Raw genomic sequence first — 7,909 nt, 5'->3', positions numbered from 1 at the left:
ACTGGCTTTTTTTCTCCTGATTGGTAAATCTCCAATATCTATCTCTGCCAGTTTATAAAAATGCCTTTCTCCAAATCCACAGATCACTAATAATGATGCTCTGCCGAAGATACCTCTAGAATTTTCCAGCAAAATAAAAAAAAAAAAAACCACAACTCCAGGATATTTCAAATCTTTGATTGATATTTTTGGATTCCTCTTTGCTGGGTTATCAGTAATAAAAAGAATTAGGTTACTCATTAGCTTATTTCCCAGAGGAAAATGATATTGGACCACACCAAAATGTTTGGGATACTGGTCCTACCAGATGACTGAATCACGGTTTTCTGCCACATTTAAATAGCTATAAAGAAGGTGTTTTATTGGAACTTTGAACCTCCAGCACTCTCATTTCCCCAAAGGCACACCCAAATAAAAGGACTAGTCTAATCTTCTCAAGGTTTGGAAACAATCCACCCTGGTTTCCAGGATGTTCCCCTCTATAAATTTCTTCGCTGGTCTCTGTCAACCCAGAGGCAGTTAGGTAGCATCATGGATAGAGCACAGGATTCAGACTCAGGAAAATCTGAGTTCAAATCTTGCCTCAGACCTTGGCATTTCCTTTATCTTTTTTTCAAACCTGGTTTCCTCAACAGCAAAATGAAAGAATTGGACTAAATAGCCTTAGATCTCTTCCAGTATTTTTTCCATTGAATTATATTTTCTTGTTATGTGGGGGTGTTGAAGAATGAATGCTACAAAGGAATTTCTCAAAGCACCTAAAAAAATAAAGTGAAATGAATACAACTGGAATTTAACTAACATGCTCCAACAAATTTCTTACAATAAAATGAAGAGGGCCAGCTAGATGGATAGAGCACCAGCCCTAGCACCAGGAGGACCTGAGTTCAAATCCAGCCTTAGACACACACACTTAATACTTACTTAACTGTGTGATCTTGGGCAAGTCACTTAATCCCATTACCTTACAAAAATAATTTTTAAAAATCGGAGTTTGTCAGTAGTCAAATGTGACTTTTTAGGCTTTGGGTGACAAAGCAGTAATATCTAGAGACAAGACTCAAAGCTCTCTGAGTAAAAAAAAGTGAATAGATGGAACCAAATACTACGAAATATAATTATAGTTGCAGAGAACAGCTCAGTTGAACCATATCTGTAATTTGCTACTTCAGTGCACTAAACAATCTGGAAGATGTTCAGATGTTTTCACAGCAAGTGGCACAGGCCCTTTTCTTAAGGCCAAGTCTTGATGTGGCCACAGAATGTGACCACAGCGCAAAGGCTGGGACATTCTGTCTTCTTTCCCAACTAATACTGATCCCCTCTGCTGCTATGAACATATTGCCACGTCCATCTAGAGCTGAGGTCAACTGTACTTCAATTCAGTTGCTTCTACAGAGTCAGATTTAAAATGAGAAGAGTGAGAAGAAACTTTGGAGAAATCATTGAGCTCAACTGTTTTATTTTATAGATTTAAAAAAATAAAAAATAAAAGAATAACCCAAAAAGGAAGCTCAGAAAGGTTAAACAGGAGCAAAGAATTAGTAACTAGCAAGACTAGAATGGAAGCACAAGTTCTCTGACTCTTAGGGGCAGGGTGGTACAGTGGGAAGTATGTTGAAGTTCAATCCAAAGACCTAGTTTCAATCATCACTTCATTACTTAGATATGACCAAGGGCAAGTCACAGCCTGTGGGCCTTGGTTTCTCAACTATAAAATGAGAGGGTTGCTCTAGCAATCTCTAGACCTATATTATCCTGGGACCTTTTTTCCCACTAGACTATATTGACTGTCTATGTTAAAAATAAGTCATTAGCAGCAATTATCTTATACTACATCTTTTTTTTATAGTAGGGGATATGTTTTTATCATTGCAGAATCTGAGATTTTGAAGGGACCTCAATAAATTTCTACTCCAACCAATACTTAACAAACAATCTCTTGCTCCATATACCCAAGAGGTGGGTATCCAGCCTCTGGGGAAGATGTCCAATGAGAGACAAACCCACTCAGGGAGTCTCCTTCACTTTTAAATGGTTGGAAACTTTTCCTGACATCAAACTTAAGTTTGCTCCTTGGCAGCTTCCACCCAGTGCTCCTTGCTCAGCCCCGAAACTACAAACAGAAAAAGGCATAGAATCACCACATTTTCAGAGCTTGATGGGACCTCAGTGACCTGAAAAAGCAATCTTCTCTCCAAGCGATTACCCAGCCTTCCTCTGAAGATGTTCAGTAGCAGGAAACACACTAATTCCTGAGGTAACCAAGTCTACTTTTGGTTAGCTCAAGACATCACTTTTTCTAGTTGAATCTGGGGCATACTTTCTATGCACTTCCTCCCTGAAACAACACCGACAACTTTCACCCTATGCTTCTGAAATTCTTTGGACAGATCTTGAATAAAATTTACCTGAATTCAAATCTGGCCTCAGACAAGTTCTGACTGTGTGACCCTGGGCAAGTCGTTTAACCCTATTTGCCTCAGTTTCCTCATCTGTAAAGTGAACTGGAGTGAAAAATAATAAACCATTGTAGTATCTCTGCCAAGAAAACCTTAAATGAAGTCAAAAAGAGTCAGACATGTGTAAAAGGATTCAACAAAAAACAACTAAAACTTCTGCAAAAAGCTTTTTCCCCAATCCTCAATTTTGGTAGCTTCCTCTGAAATAACCCTATTATCCAGTATAGATTTGGTTTGTAAAAACGTGTTTGCATGCCATTTCACCACACACACACACACACACACACAAACAACCCTCACCATTGAGAATGGTAGAACCAGGGGGTGGCTAGGTGGCGCAATGAATAGAGCACTGGCCCTGGAGTCAGGAGTCACTGAGTTCGAATCCTGCCTCAGACATTTCATAATTACCTAGTTGTGTGGCCTGGGGCAAGCCACTTAATCCCATTTGCCTTAAAAAGAGAGAGAGAGAGAGAGAGAGAGAGAATGGGAGATCCATAAAGACGGGGATTGTTTATGTCTTTCTTGGGATTCTACAGTGGCTATTTAATAAACGCGTGTTGAATTTACATGGAATGTCTAGACTTTGCATAGGTTGCTTGAATGTTTGAGTTCATTTTCTGCACCCTTTTTTATGTGCATAAGTTCTCTGAGGACATTTTTGTCTGTATCCTGAACAATAAGCAAACTGGCACAGGTGCTCATTGAATGTTCTTCTGCTTCTACCCCCAAATCTTCCTTCTCCTCATCCTCTACCCCATGATGTTAAGACTTTCATGGGTCAGCTTATTTTCATCTTCTATCTCTTTCTCTTCTTCCTCCTCCTTTCTTCTTCTCCTTCTTCTTGCTTCTCGCTTCTTCTCCTCCTCCTCCTCCTCCTTCTTTCATCTCCTTCTCCTCCTCTTCACTCTCCTCAGTTTCCTTCTCCCTCTTTCTGCTTCTGCTGTGCACCGCCATACAAGTCTTATTATTTTTATCCCATGTTGTTTCTGCTGCTGTATCTGTTATTATAATTGAAATACTTTAAGGGCAATTATTCATACCCAAACTGAAATGAGAAATTGGGGAATATTTAGCATGCTCGAATGTTGCAGCTTTTATCCATCACTATTAATATCATCTCTCCTTCCAGCACACAGAAATCTTTAACTTTGCACTGGAGAATTTGATTCTTTTGGTTTTATTAACTTGTAGAGTCTTTCCGCAATGAGTCATATCACACTGAGGTCATGTCAGTTGTATTCTGCTATGCAGGATGATGTCTCATCCTGCTCCACTGCAGTGAAAACACAAGGAGAGGAAGAGGAGGAGATAGAAGAAGTGGGGAATTGGGAAGAGGAAGATAAGCTGATCCCCCAAAATCTCAACATTGACAAAATGTCCAAAAATGGTCTGGAAAATGTAGGAAGTCATTTAGGTTTTGGGGCCCCCTGTTTCAGAGAATCCTGGACTTTGGGTCTTTGTCAAGACAGTCTTCCAAATAGGATTAAACAATATAAAGTAAGAGGAAGAAGCTTCTCCTAATCCTGATCCCTGTGTTTTATTGTCTAGAATCTATGTACTCTGGCCCAGAGATTTAGATTTAGCTCTAGATAGGGCCTCTGAAGGACCAGTTGATCCTGCCTCTCATTGTGAAGATGAGAAAACTGAGGCTAGGAGAGATGAAGTGATTTATTCAAGATTACCTAGGTAGTAAGTAAAATAGACTGGACTTGAACTCAGACCCTGTGACTCTAAATTCAGCAAACTTTTCATTCACCGAGAAGAGATGGAATTTATTAAGACAGATCTGCATTTTTTTCTTATTTACCTGATCCAATTAGACAACCCAAAGAGAAGTTGTGAAATCCTATAGCCCTCTGTCCCAGAGTCCTTTCTCTTCATTGATACCATTTCCAACTGGCCATCTGGCTCCAACATATCATTCCTCCTTGATTTTAAATTATTCCCCAACATGCACTCAACATTACAGCCAGAGTAGACATCTGGACTTCTTTCTCCTGCCCAAATTTGACATTATCTCTCACATCCAAACACTAATACACTCTACCCTCTATCAATCCAATGCATTCTATCATCTCCATCTTTTAGAATCATTATCTTCCTTCAAGACTCAGCCCAGGTGCCAATCTCCCTATGAATTCCTTTCTGATCCCCCATCGCCCACTCCCAGCAGTCCCTCCTCAAATATTCTTCACAAATTTGCATGTCATTCTTGCACAAGGGCCATGCTAATCTGTGTATCGTTTCAATTTTGGTATATGTGGTGCTGAAGCACGCTTCTCCAATATGCTTAAACGTCTTCTCTTACTAAGTTCATGGAGGACATTTTATGACCGCACAATAGACTATAAGCTTTTTGAGGACAGGGAGGGATTCTTGTTTTTGTCCGTATGTACAGTCTTACCCAAAGATCTTACCTATAGTATGACACCAGGTGGTAGAGGAGATAAGGACTGCTTTATCTGGAAGACCAGAACTCATCTTCCCGAATTCAAATGTGGCCCCAGACATTTACTACCTTCATGACCCTGGTCAAGTCACCTAATCTTGTGCCCCACTTCCTCATCCCAAAATGAATTAGAAAAGAAAATGGCAAATCACTCCAGTTCATTTACCAAGAAAACCTCAAATGGGGTCACCAAAAGTCAGACATGATGGAAATGACTGAACAGCAATGAAAGCTGCATATGGTGTATTGCATTTCTTTTCTCCAGATTCCACGTCTAGCTCTTTGCCAACTATACCATGCTGCCTCTCAAAAATAAATAAATAAAGCAAAAATTCAAGATCTGCGTTTGTCCATTCCTTGATGTTCTGATAATGTTTTACTGTGTCTTAGTAAATTTAACTACCCTGAGGCATATCTTTATGCCCAGGAATCCAAACATGATTTTATGCTCCAAAAGGTTATCCTCTCCAAAAAAAAGATCACAAATTCATTGAATTCTTAGTCAGATTGCACCTTTAAATTTTTTGAGGTTTTTTTTTTAGTACTGGTTTATTCAAATGGCTTAATCTTTATTTATGAGTAGAAATGTGGCAATGCTCATATATACAGTTCTATGTGCCTAAGAGCCACTTTTTCTTCCAGGTTCCAAATTATTTTTCAAAGATTGAAAATTCTCCCTCTTCTGGCTGACTGCCCAAAAGTTCAGATCAATATTTGCCATCTCTAACAATATCACTGAGCTTGGAAAGTGTGGTCCAAGGCAAAGGTGCTCCTTGTTCTATGAGTGAAATGCAGGGAAGACAAAATTCACTTTTCTATTCAATTAATACAAAATCACAACAGAAGAGAGAGAGAGAGAGAGAGAGAGAGAGAGAGAGAGAGAGAGAGAGAGAGAGAGTTAAAATGCGTGGAAAGAAACATTTATTAAAAAATGTCTTTCTTATTTTTTATTACTTCATATTTTGGCATGTTTGATCCCATAATAATCAACAAGCATTAGCCTATTTTTTCCCTGAAGTACTGATTTCAGATAATAATAATGCTTGTCTTTCATTTTTGAAGATGACTACAACTTCTGACAAGCACATGAATTGGATTTGATTAAAAGGGGGCTGTGCTAAGTCACCAGCCTCACTTTCTTCTCCAGAGTCATCTGGGTCCAGTGGCCAGATATGGATCAGGGTGATTGGAAATGAGGCAATCAGGGTTAAGTGACTTGCCCAAGGGCACATAGTTCCAGTCAAGTGTCTGAAACTGGATTCAAACTCCCATCCTCTTGAATCCAAGTCCAGTACTCTATCAACTGCTCCATCTATCCAACTGCTCCAACTGCCCTGATTTCAAAAGGTGTTTAGAAAGCAAGAGTCCTTCTTTAAATCTGTCTATTGAATAAAAAAAATATATATTCTTATTTTTTTGTCATTTTTGCAAGGCATTGGGGCTAAATGACTTGCCCAAGGTCACACAGGTCACTATTAGGAATCTGAGATCAAATTTGAACTCATGTCCTCCTGACTCCAAGGCCAGTTCTCTATCCATTGTGCCATGCCACCTAGCTGCCCCAGTATCTTCTTATCTTTTATGGCATTTCACCCTAATTACATGAATGTGTATTTCTCAAACCTAAGTAATTACTTTTTTCTTTAAAAAAGACCAATAATATTTGGCAAAAAAAATGATTTTCAAAAAAAATCTAAATTATATTTAGTAAGCCTTCATTTGAAATGTTGGCAACCTTATTTTAACAAGCTGTTGGGTAAATGGGGGGGGCACTGTATGTATATGCTCATATATATTTTCCAGCCAGTCAGTCAATAAACATTTATTAGGCACCTACTATTTTCTAGGAACTGGAATACAAAGAAAGGCAAAAGGCAACCCCTGCCCTCAGTAATGCATATAATCTGAATGTGCAGATATAAAAATGTGACCATGAACATTTTTTTAAATGTGACTATGTATAAATTATATCTATATGTTTTTTCTATATGCCTGAGTTTCATCGGCTACATGTTTTCCTGAAAGTTTGTGTATGTGTGTACATGCATGTATGGTTGTACATATAGTGCAAGCAATGTCTACATGTGTAGACATAATGTATATTTTCTGTATGTGTTCATGTGTGTGCATAGTGTGTGGGTTGTATGCATGCATGCACAATGTGTGTGAGTGGTGTGGGCATATCAAAATAATGTAGTGCACATCTTAAAATACCTGGATAGGAAATAGCACTGGGATTTTCTTGATGTAGGCAACTCCCAAATGAGTCCACTCCCTCTACCAATTGGGGTTGGCACCTACTTTGCCATTTATGGTCTTAGAATGTTGCCAAGGATGCCAAAAGGTTACGTGACTTGCCCAGAGTCATGTCATTATGGGCGTATTTGTGCAAGTCTGAATGAGTACATTATGTGTGTAAATGTGCCCATGTATATGAGTGTGAATCTGTGTGGATATCAAGTCCAGACTGGCAGGGCTTTTGCCATGCTGGCTCTGTTTATGCCAACTCATCGCTGCTGCTTTCCAGAAGAGTCAAATATCTCCTCTGCTCATTTGAAGCACCGAAACATGCCAGAAAACTGACAACCCCAAAAGCTGTGTTTCCTCCACAGCCTCAGACTGCTGAACAACCCAGTTGTTGAATGACATCAGAAGAGGTATGTGATGGCAAATACATACAATCTGCTGCCTTCTGCCACTCATCCCAAAAGAAAATTCCTTTGTGTTCTTTCATTTGACCTATTCACCAAGAGGTTGGACTATGAAAACTTGAAATGTTTCATTCTCTAAAAGTGGAGAGAAAACAGGGTAATAGATGTATTCCACCTATAAAAATGGGTATTTAAAGGACATAGATAAGTTATCAAGATGCTTTATATACACTGTTTTGTTTGAGAAGCAGATTAAACCTGAGAAATAGAAAACAGAGTTAGTCTCATCCCCATTCTATAGATGAGAAAACTGAGATTCCGAGATTCCCTATAGTCACACAGCC

At 39.0% G+C, this 7,909-nt stretch overlaps 1 pseudogene; it reads right to left on the bottom strand.

The window, feature by feature from the left end:
* Window positions 1-4,647: 4,647 nt before the first annotated feature.
* LOC141515713 (U6 spliceosomal RNA) lies at window positions 4,648-4,740 on the bottom strand (annotated as a pseudogene).
* Between the last annotated feature and the right edge of the window lie 3,169 nt (window positions 4,741-7,909).

The sequence above is a fragment of the Macrotis lagotis genome, chromosome 2 (genome assembly GCF_037893015.1).
Source record: "Macrotis lagotis isolate mMagLag1 chromosome 2, bilby.v1.9.chrom.fasta, whole genome shotgun sequence".
Classification (NCBI taxonomy): domain Eukaryota; kingdom Metazoa; phylum Chordata; class Mammalia; order Peramelemorphia; family Peramelidae; genus Macrotis; species Macrotis lagotis.
The sequence above is the reverse complement of the archived record's forward strand: the minus strand, read 5'-3'. Positions and strand labels throughout refer to the sequence as shown.